Source organism: Mastomys coucha, unplaced genomic scaffold (genome assembly GCF_008632895.1).
Source record: "Mastomys coucha isolate ucsf_1 unplaced genomic scaffold, UCSF_Mcou_1 pScaffold21, whole genome shotgun sequence".
Lineage (NCBI taxonomy): Eukaryota > Metazoa > Chordata > Mammalia > Rodentia > Muridae > Mastomys > Mastomys coucha.
Window position 1 is genome coordinate 161,261,341 of NW_022196904.1, and position 11,082 is coordinate 161,272,422.

General features: G+C 39.7%; 1 pseudogene; it reads right to left on the minus strand.

Annotated features, from left to right (window-relative positions):
* Nucleotides 1-305: 305 nt before the first annotated feature.
* Nucleotides 306-474, minus strand: LOC116104162 (annotated as a pseudogene).
* Between the last annotated feature and the right edge of the window lie 10,608 nt (nt 475-11,082).

The window sequence follows — 11,082 nt, forward strand, 5'->3', positions numbered from 1 at the left end:
AGCATCTCTATTCTCTACCATAATGTCTACCATGACGTTCTGCTTTACCACAGACCCATAAATAATGGGACTTGCACTGAAAACTCTGAACCTATGAGCCAAATCCATCTGTTTTCCTTTAAGTAGTTTTCTCTGGTGTTTTGTCAAAGGGATGGGAAGCTGACGGATGAAGCCACCATGCCTGCTGTATTTCTGAGTAGCCCCCTACAATGTCTTATGAGTGGTCCTAACTAACCACCAGCAGTGCTTTATTCTTTTGTCTGGGATCTTTTACTCTCTGGTCTGTTGACTGCCACCTTGTCATTAACATTAATGTCACTTTAACCATTCTTCCTCTCTGTCACTTCACTGAGGTAAGAAAAATGTGTTTATTAAATCCAGGGGAGCCTTGGAAACATGGAGACCTTTTTCAATCAACAATAATCGTGCTTCGGATAAACCTCACTGGCTACAATACTGCCACTGTGCAAAGCTGCATGGAGACCTTAATTCCATCCTGAATGGCACACATGTCATTCTAGTGATGGACAGGCGAGCCAGACTTGCTGTTGGGCTAGGATACACGATCTGTGAGATCCAGGGAAAGTGAAATTTGTTTCTTTAAGTTTGCTTTCTTTAAAGCCTAACACTTGCCTACACAACAGAAGTGTCTTTGTCTGGCCCCAAGCCTAGGCCTCCAATTCTACTCTGTTCTTTCTTGTTCCCTTGCATTCATTAGATCATGTGGGATCTCAACTTCTGGGAGGTTGTTACAATGGAACAGAGTCATTCTTCCCTGCCAAGGTTATCCTACAGCAGCCAATAGCCAGACAGCCTCTATAGATGAGCTGCACCTGCTACAAGTACGACCAGAGTCAGCAGAACCTCTCTACTGCCCTAAAGACTTGAAGTTGATGCTTGAGCGAGATACTGGGTTTGGGGATGCTTTCTTTTTTTCTTTTTCTTTCTTTAGATATTTTCTTTATTTACATTTCCTTTATTGTTATCCCCTTTCCTCATTTCCCCTCCAAAAAACCCCTACCCCATTCCCCCCTCGCCCTGCTCACTAACCCACCCACTCCCACTTCCTTGTCCTGGCATTCCCCTACACTGGGGCATAGAGCCTTCACAGGACCAAGGGCCTTTCCTCTCATTGATGTCTCAAAAGATCACCCTCTGCTACATATGCGGCCGGAGCCATGGGTTCTTCCATGTGTACTCTTTGGTTGGTGGTTTAGTCCCTGGGAACTCTGGGGGTTCTGGCTGGTTCATATTGTTGTTCTTCCTATGGGGTTGCAAACTCCTTCAGCTCCTTAGGTCCTTTCTTTAGCTCCTCCATTGGGGACTCTGCGCTCAGTTCAATGGATGACTGTGAGCATCCACTTCTGTTTTTGGCAGGCACTGGCAGAGCCTCTCAGGAGATAGCTATATCAGGCTCCTGTCAGCAAGCACTTGTTGGCATCCACAATAGTGTCTGGGTTTGGTAACTGTATGTGGAATGGATACCCAGGTGGGACAGTCTCTGGATGGCCTTTCCTTCAGGTTTTGCTCCATTCTTTGTCCCTGTATTTCTTCCCATGGGTACTTTGACCCCCCTTCTAAGAAGGACCGAAACACTCACACTTTGGTCTTCCTTCTTCTTGAGCTTCATGTGGTCAGTTAATTGTATCTTGGGTATTCTGAACTTCTGGGATAATATCCACTTATCAGTGAGTGCATACTATATGTGTTCTTTTGTGATTGGGTTACCTCACTCAGGATGATATCTTCTAGTTCCATCCATTTGCCTAAGAATTTCATGAATTAGGGCTGGCGAGATGGCTCAGGAAGTAAGAGCACTGACTGCTCTTCTGAAGGTCCTGAGTTCAGATCCCAGCAACCACATGGTGGCTCACAACCACCCATAATGAGATCTGATGCCCTCTTCTGGTGTGTCTGAAGACAGCTACAGTATATTACCCCAGAGCGAGTGGGCCGGCAGAGGTCCTGAGTTCAATTCCCAGCAGCCACACACGTGATAGCTCATGGCCATCTGTACAGCTACAGTGTACTCATGTACTCATACACATAAAATAAAAAAGAATTTCATGAATTTATTCTATTTAATAGCTGAGTAGTACTCCATCGTGTAAATGTACCACATTTTCTGTATCCATTCTTGTTGAAGGATATCTGGGTTCTTTCCAGCTCCTGGCTATTATAAATAAGGCTGCTATGAACATAGTGAAGCATGTGTCCTTATTGCATCTTGGAGCATCTTCTGGGAATATGCCCAGGAGTGGTATAGCTGGGTCCTCTTGTAGTACTATGTCCAATTTTCTGAGGAAGCACCAAACTGATTTCCAGAGTGGTTGTACCAGCTTGCAATCCCACCAACAATAGAGGAGTGTTCTTTTTTCTCCACATCCTTGCCAGCACCTGCTGTCACCTGAGTTTTCTTACACAACATTATTTTGGCAACGAGTGAGTGCCCAGCTAATGTTTGAATGTTGTCTCCTGGCATCTGTATTAAGTTTAATCTCCACATCTATATTTAGTGGTATTTTGAGGAGGGAGCCTGAGGTGCAGAAGATCTTTCCCTTTTGAATTGTGCTACAGTTTGGGTCATAACTCCACACGGGTCCAGTGTAGCTGAAGGCTTGGTCCCTGGGTGGAGATGTTGGGAAGCAGGGCTCAGTGGAACGTGTTGAAGTCATTTGAAGTCATTTGCCTTTTGGGAGCTTTCCTACAGTTCTTGTGTGGCCCTTTTGGTAGTTCTTGAGTGCCACTATAAAAGGAGAAACCCTGGCCCATGCTTTCTGCTCCTGGCTCAAGATAGAGCCACTTGCTTGTCCTCATATCATGGTACCAACTATCACAAGCATAACTAATATGTCAGATGGTGCAGAGCCATCTCCGTGTGCTAAAGACACCTGTTATTCATAAGTGGTTTTGTCTTCTATTTCACTGAAGTAACAAAAAAGTGACTAATGCAATGAATTACTTCCCTTGTGGATGACAGGGTTATGACAGGAATGGCAAGCTTTCTCTGTCTTGAATGCTACCACACTAGCAGATGCTATGGAGCAACAGGAAGGACCTCACCAGAGGCCAAACAGATGCTCGTTTCAAGACCTTGGACACCCTCATCTGCAGAACTGTGAGATAAACAAGCCTCTGTTGCAATCTGCTTCTAAGAGCTGCTTTTGCAAAAAGTATATGTGATAAAATGAAAATCTGAAACTATCCAATCTTCAGTTCCTTCCTTCCTTCCTCCCTTTCTTTCTTTCTTTCTTTCTTTCTTTCTTTCTTTCTTTCTTTCTTTCTTCCTTTCTTTCTTTCTTTTTTGGAGACAGGATCTCACTATGCAGCTCAGGCTGGCCTTGAACTCATGGAGATCTGACCTCCCCTGCCTACTGTGCCATTATATCTGGCTTAATTATTTTTTATAACAATAGAAAACACATAAGATATGCTCCTATCAGTCCCAGTAGCTGGCCAACACAAAATAGACTTCATATTTGTGTGTCTGCATATGTACTTTTCATTTCCTTTTGATAATTTTTGCTTACTGTTTTAAAATTTAGATTATTCTGGTTTTCATTTTGTTTTTTTGTTGTTTTGTTTTGTTTTTTGGTTTTGTTTTGTTTTGTTTTAGAGAGAAAGAGAGCGCACACATGAATGCTTGAGTGTGAAGCTGGGTAGGTTGAGAGTTGGGGAGGACTTGGGAAGATTTGGGGGATGGGAAAGAAAATGATCTAAATATGTTGTGTGAAAAAATGATAAATTAAATCCTTAATAATATATTATATGCCTGAATGCTCTTAGTATTTTGGAAAATCTTATGTGTTTTACACTTTATCTGTACAAATTCCATCTACACCGGTCCCTTGGCTCACACCCCTGAGGGAGTTGACTGACCACTAGGGAAACTTCCCTTAGAACACAAATGTAAGATGCGGAGCTGGGGCCTTTTTTTGTGAGAGCAGTGAAAAGAGAGCCTTGGGAACTCATCTGAACATGTAAAGCTCTTCTGGCCTCCTCCTATAGCCTGGGGACGAATTCACCTCTGCTCTTTCCTCTCTTTTGTAACAAATGGTGCCAGGAAGTTGGAGCAGAGACAGCACTGAGCGTGCTAGAAGCTTTAATAATATATATATATATATATATATATATATATATATATATATACAGCAGTCTGGTGGTTAACATGTCTAGTGTTTTCTTTTTCACCAAGTCAGACATTCTTCAAGAAGCCAGTGAGATGACTCAGTAGGTAAAGTCACTTACTTAGGAAACCCTGAGATCCCCATATGGAAGTGGGGAATGGACTCCCAAGCTGTCCTCTGACCGCCACAGAGTTGTTGTGGCATGTGTGTGCACACACTTGAAGGGAAATGTCAGGACAAAGAAGATATCCAGAACAGAATAGACAAGTTAGTAAATTAATTGGGAGGGACTATTGAGAAATATAAATCAATATTTATAGAATGTATATAAAGGGTATGTATCTCTAGATGCCAAAGAGAGCAGAGTGTGGGACTGGATCACAGAGACATCTGAGATGTTCAGGGGAAAGGAGCAGACATTAAGGCAATTCAAGATTTTACAACTTTATCAGGTACTATTAAACACTAGGGAATCTGGATTAAAAAGGTAGGAGCTGGGCTACTCTGAGGTCAGAGGTGAATATATATCTTATAGCTTATAATATGTAAGATAGGTAATATGTCTTATATATTTATATGCATAATATACATTAAATATTATATGTAAATATATACTATATTGTATAATATATGATATATGTGTGTATATAATATGTTGTATAATATATAATATACATGTAATTTATATCATATACAAAATACATATAATGCATCATGTATTATATGTAAATTATATAACATATAACATAGACTATATAATTATAATTATAAATAAATAAATATATAGTATAATATACTATATAGTATATGTAGTTTATACTATATATTATATATATATATAATTTGTATTATATTGCTGAACTCTTACTGAACCCAAGTCCAGCTGTTCACTGCTGAGAAGCCAATATCCAAAGAAAATTTATTATATATTATGCATAATATATTACATCTTACATATTATATTGCATGTTACATATTACATATTACACATTACTTATTATATATTATGTCACATATAATATATAGTACATTATCTATTACATTTAATATTTTTGTTATTATATTAATCTTATAATAGACAATGTATTCTAATTACATATTTTATAATATATATTATATGTAAGATATAGTATATATTGTATATAAAATATATTATATCATATATTACATATAAAATATGTCATACACACACACACACACACATATCCCCCATGAATAGTACCTGCTTTGCAAAGGCCCAGCAATCAATTTCTTTGATAGTCTTTTTCTTTTTGTTTTACATTCAATATACAAAGTTGTATATGAGGGGTATGTGGACGTCAGAGGACAACTTTTGGGGGTGGTTATTCTCTCCTTCCATCTTGTGGGTCCAAGATATTAAACTCAGGTCCTCAGCTTTGCTGGTGAACACCTTTGCTTGCTGAACTATCTTCCTTTTATTTAGATGGGATCTCATGCATATCAGGCTGGTCCAGAACTTGCTACCTAGCTGAGGATGACCTTGAACTTCTACTTCCACTTCCTAAATTCTGGGATTACAGGTGTATGGCAGTATTTCCAGTTCATCCAGGGCTGTGGATTGAACCCAGGACTTTGTCCATACTAGAAGAGGACTCTACCAACTGAGTACATCACCAGACCCTAATTCTCCCTTCTTGAAAACTCTCTCTAAGAGCAAATTCCTCTTCATATTATGGGATTTTAAGCCCTGAAGCAGATGAGGCCACTGCAGGTACATGTTAAGGGAAAATATCTTCCTTTCTTTAGAATTCTCTAAAGGCTTTCATTCACACCCGCACACACTGCTAATTACCTCCTCTGGATATCACATAAAGACAGTTTTATTGGAGTTAGGTTTAGCAGATTGTACACAACATCCTCTCTTTCACCAGTGGAGTAGGAGTGTTATTCTAATGATGGTTAACACTGCCCCAGAGAGAACTGTTGCCAGTTCCCACTTCTAGTCTTGTGTTGTTTTCATTTTGTTCATTTTGCTGTAGGCCACTGACAATGTTATCTTTGGTCTGAACCTGTTCCTTCAAAAGATGTAGTTGTTGACAACAGCTTTCTGAACTCTTAATAAACCCAAGTCTAGCCATTCATCTCTGAAAGCCATAACCAATGAGAGAGTTAAGTTTTGAAAGTTTTACTTTATTTTTAATTATGTTTCTGTGTCTGTGTGTAGGCATATGCATGCAAGTGCAGGTGCCAGTGGAGGCTAGAGGGGTCAGATTCTCCTAGATCTTAAGTCACAGGTGGTTTTGAATTACCTGGTGTGGGTACTTGGAATCGAACTTCCATCCTCTAGAAGAGCAAGTAATACTCGTTCGTAGTGGCTGAGCCATCTTTCCAGCTCAGAAATTGAGTTCTATTCAAGAGCTGGCACTAATAGCAGAAACTGATCGTAGGGAACCTAAGAATGCAAAGATGGGGTTTATAAGGAGGAAAAGGAGTTGGGGCAGCAGGCACGAGATTGCAGGCCAAGGCACATGAAGGCAGGCTTGAAGCCATCTGCCTCGTGGGACATTTTATTTACTCTCCTAGAACATCTTTTAAGGATTTATTTTTATTTTTTAATTGTGTGTGTGTGTGTGTGTGTGTGTGTGTGTGTGTAGCTATGAGTGCAGGTGCAGGAAGAGTCCGGAGTTGGACCTCAGATCCTCTGGGGCTGGAGTTCAGTCAGCTGTGAGTTGCCAGACATGGACAGTGGGATCCAACCTCCAGATGTCTGAAGAAGCAGCAAGCACTCTTTTTTTCTTAAAGATTTATTTACTTATTTATTTGTGTATTTATTTATTTATTTTATGTATAGGAGTACACCATTGCTCCCTTCAAACACACCAGAAGAAGGCATCAGATCTCATTACTGATGATTGTGAGCCATCATGTGGTTGCTGGGAATTGAACTCAGGACCTCTGGAAGATGAGTCGGTGATTAGCGAGTCCTTGGCCCCATTCTAATGTCTGAACACGCAGTGTGTGGTATGTTCTATAAAGCTATAGTCCCAGCTCAGTAAGTTGTATGGCTTATGTCTCTTTTGGAGGCAAATATCCAACCCTGCCACTTAAGATACAGATCAGGGTTGGACAGTGCATAATAGACCTTTGTCCAGGGAAAATCTTTTAACACTTTTGGCAGCTTTGGATGGAAATATCATCTCTAAAACTAAAGGAGAATGAATAGTGTATTGCTCAGCTCCGTTACTCCACATTAGTAACACTTAAAATCAACGAAAGGCAAATGAAGCTGGAGAGGGTTTCCCCAGCTTCAGCATCAACAGTGATAATCAATGAGTAATTGTAGGTGGGCAGCAGGAATAAATTGCAGAACTCTGCTTAACTGCAACCACCATCAAAAAATGATGTCTCATCTGGAATTGTTCCTTCCACCAGAGTTAAAACTTTATCATATACCTGCACAGAGGTGAGTACAGTGGCTTTTCTGTCTATCTGTTTGTCTGCCTATCTGTTTATCAATCATGAGGATCAGCTGCCTTGCCTTAGGTATAGCTCTTACATGCATAGAACCACACTCACACATGTAATTAGGAACAATAAAAACTAAATCCTTTTTAAAAAAAAATCTACAAAATCAAGGAAGGTGTTAATGCTCTTTGTTTTAGCAGTGGTCATGTGAATTTGAGATGCCGTGATTCATGACTCACACAATAAGCCAAGTGGGGAAACCTACAAGTGTTGATTTAAGAAACTGGCTTGAATGATTCAGAATGAGCAGTAAGATCGAGAGTAATTGGTAAGCGTCATTGAGCCCTTCATCAGTTCACTTGATTCCTGGAACAATCTTGTGGGGTAAGTCCTTACTGTCATGCTCACCACTCACATGGTCCAACCGAGGCATAGGAGCTCAACCTATAACACATCACAAAGGACAGCCAGTTTATCTCGAAGTAGAGCTGAATTTTGAATTCTGGGGGGTATACTGTATTCACGTTTTAACTCTCTGTGTTGGTAGTAATTGGCAAACTTCAGTGGAATAACTACAGCAGAAAGCTGAGGGTTCGAATTGCCTGGGATGCCTAAAGTTGACTCCATCTCCTAATGCCCCTTGGCCCTTTCCATCTGACTGCTCCATCACAGTAAACATTAGCTTTCGGTGCTGCCCCTCTATCCTTAGACTTGGATAAACAGATGTAGAAACATCTGTCCATTTCCCTTGGTCCCATGGTTCTCACCTGTGGCGAGACAATACCTCATGGCAGCTAGAAAGCAGAAAGCTGAGGCCTGCCTGGAGTAGGTTTCTTCTGTGCTCTCAGGTTACTGGGTAAGGCCACCCACCATCAGGCTGGGCCTTTCCTCCTCAGACTAGCCTTTCTGGATATGCCCTCAAAAACCCACCAAAGTGTGTTTTAGTAATCCTTCAGGCATATCTCAATCCAATCAAACTGACAGTCAAGACCCGTGACATCAAAATACCCAAAATATTGGTGAGTGGCCTGGAAGTTTAGAGTTTTGTGTTACTACACAAATTAATTTAATTAACAAAACAGATTACAAGAAACAACTTAATAGGAAAATGTTTTATTTCACTTTCAGCTCACAGTTAGATAGATCTATTGGCTTGGGCCTGAGGTGAGGAAAAATATGTCCAAGGACCATGTGATTGAGGGGCAACCAGGAAATCCGGACAAGCAGGAAAGAGAGATAAGAGACAGGAAGAGACTAGGAAAACCATATGCACTTCAAAGATACATTCCATGAGCTGCTTACTCTAGCTAGGCCCTAATTCCTAAGTTCTTAGCATTTTCCAAAGTAACACAAGCTGGCTGGGGACTTACGAGTCCAAACAATGTTTCTAGTAACTTTCAATGGAAAAGTTCAGTTCAAAGGCTCTTGAGTTTGCATCCTAAAGGAACTGGAAACTCGGTAAGAGGATGGGAAATGGTCGGTGAAGAGGTGAGGGGTTACAGTTTAGAACGTGAAGTTCTGCAGCGTTATTTCACAGTAGGGCAACTGTAGCAACAGTTGTGTTCTCTCTACCCTGAAGAGATAGAAGAAAGAATTTTTTAAAAGTTTTTTGTTCTTTTGGGTGTTTGCTGTAAAGAAGTAATAGGACTGCAGAGATGGCCAGCGTTGCTCACTCTTAGGTAGGAGTTTTCGTTTTTCACTTACTCAGTCCTTTCTGGAAACATCCCCACAGACACACCCAGAGGAGCCCTTTCCTAATCTCTTAGGCAGATGCCAATCCACTCAAGTTGAGAGTCAAGAAGAACTGGCACAGAAATCAATTGCAACTTAAAAAAAGGAATTGAAAACTCTTAGGACATGTATCGCTGGATTAGAGTTAAGTGACTGCCGTTTGAGATCCAGGCTTCTCTGTGAGACAGCAGTGGAAGAAGTGAATTCCACTCACCGTGCTGGTCCCATGACACTTCAGAACTGAAGAGCTGACAGTGCCATTTTACATTTCTGTTACAACCATGACTCAGCACCAAGAAAGACCTGTAGGAACATGGATTGTGGTGGAGTTTCACTACAGAATTACTGCATCCTAGGAAAATCATTTTGGCAAACTCCAATGAATATTCACTTATTGATTGAGAAAGACTTCATTCACATGTGCCATTTCTGGACCAAGGTATAGATAGATAAGGATTCAAGAAACCAAGGATGCAGTTATGACTCTGTCTTTAATAATATACATATTTATATTTTTATGTACTTAGTTTTGCTAGTAAGATCTTTGACCCAAAGATTTCTGACTATAGTTTATTTCAAAATGTAGAATTTAAAAATAAAGCAAAAAAAAAAAAAAATCAAATGTACCTTTTAAGTACATACCATGCAAGATGTATCTATACATGTATGCATGAGCATGAACACACACAGAATTTCTTATCAATTAATTCATGTCTTAGACAGGCATAGAGCTCTGAATCTGCAACCCTAGAATTTAAGAAGTTAACACACAAGGATCATGAATTCAAGATCGGCATGGGCTACAAAGTAAATTTGAGTTTGAGGTTAGCCTAAGGTACATAGAGACTCCAGATCATGAAAACAAATTATTGACTCCCTTTGTCATTTAACTTAAATTTACACTAGCCAAATTTTGAAGGATCCCTCTATTTTGTGTTACAGGTATATTATAATTAGTTTATCCAGTTCTCTACTAATAAGACTTCTGACCTTTTTCAACTGTTTATTATCAGTAATATCCTATGTATATTATTGTATAAATACTTTACATCCTTATATAATTTCTTCCTTGGGATCTTTTTGTTCAGGTGGGATTGCCAGGTCAACAATGCCAAGCATAGAGAATAAAAATTTGTACATATCTTCAAAGTAGTTTTAAGGAAATTTATCTTTATTTTCTATGCATAAGTGTTTTGCCTGAATGTATGTGCGTGCTTAGTGCCTGCAGAAACCAGAGAAGTCATAGGACCCACTGGAACTAGAGTTACAAATGGTGTGAGCCACCATGTGGGTGCTAGAAATTGAACCTGGGTCCTCTGAAAAGACAGCCAATGCTCATAGATATTAAGCTGTCTCTCCAGTCCTAATCTTTAAAAACAAAAAAACAAACAAAAAAAACCTTATGGATTTAGTTACATATATGTGTGTATACATTTTAGTGTCTGTGTGTATGTGTGTGTGTGTGTGTGTGTGTGTGTGTGTGTGTGTGTGTATGTTTGGGTGCCCATGGAGGCCAGAACAGTGTTGAAACCCTCAGAGCTGGAATTACAGTTCTAAGTTGCCTGATCTGGGCACTAGTAACCAAACTCAGGACTACTGCACAAACTCTTAACTGTTGAACTCCACCCCCAATATGTACATTTCTTGAGGGCATTTCATGCCAATTTCTATGTGTAATGGACATTTAAATATACTACATGCTTTTTTTAATTAGATATTTTCTTTATTTACATGTCATATGATATCTTCTTTTCCAGTTTCCCTTCCGAAAAAAGGAAAAAAAATAAAAATTAAAAAA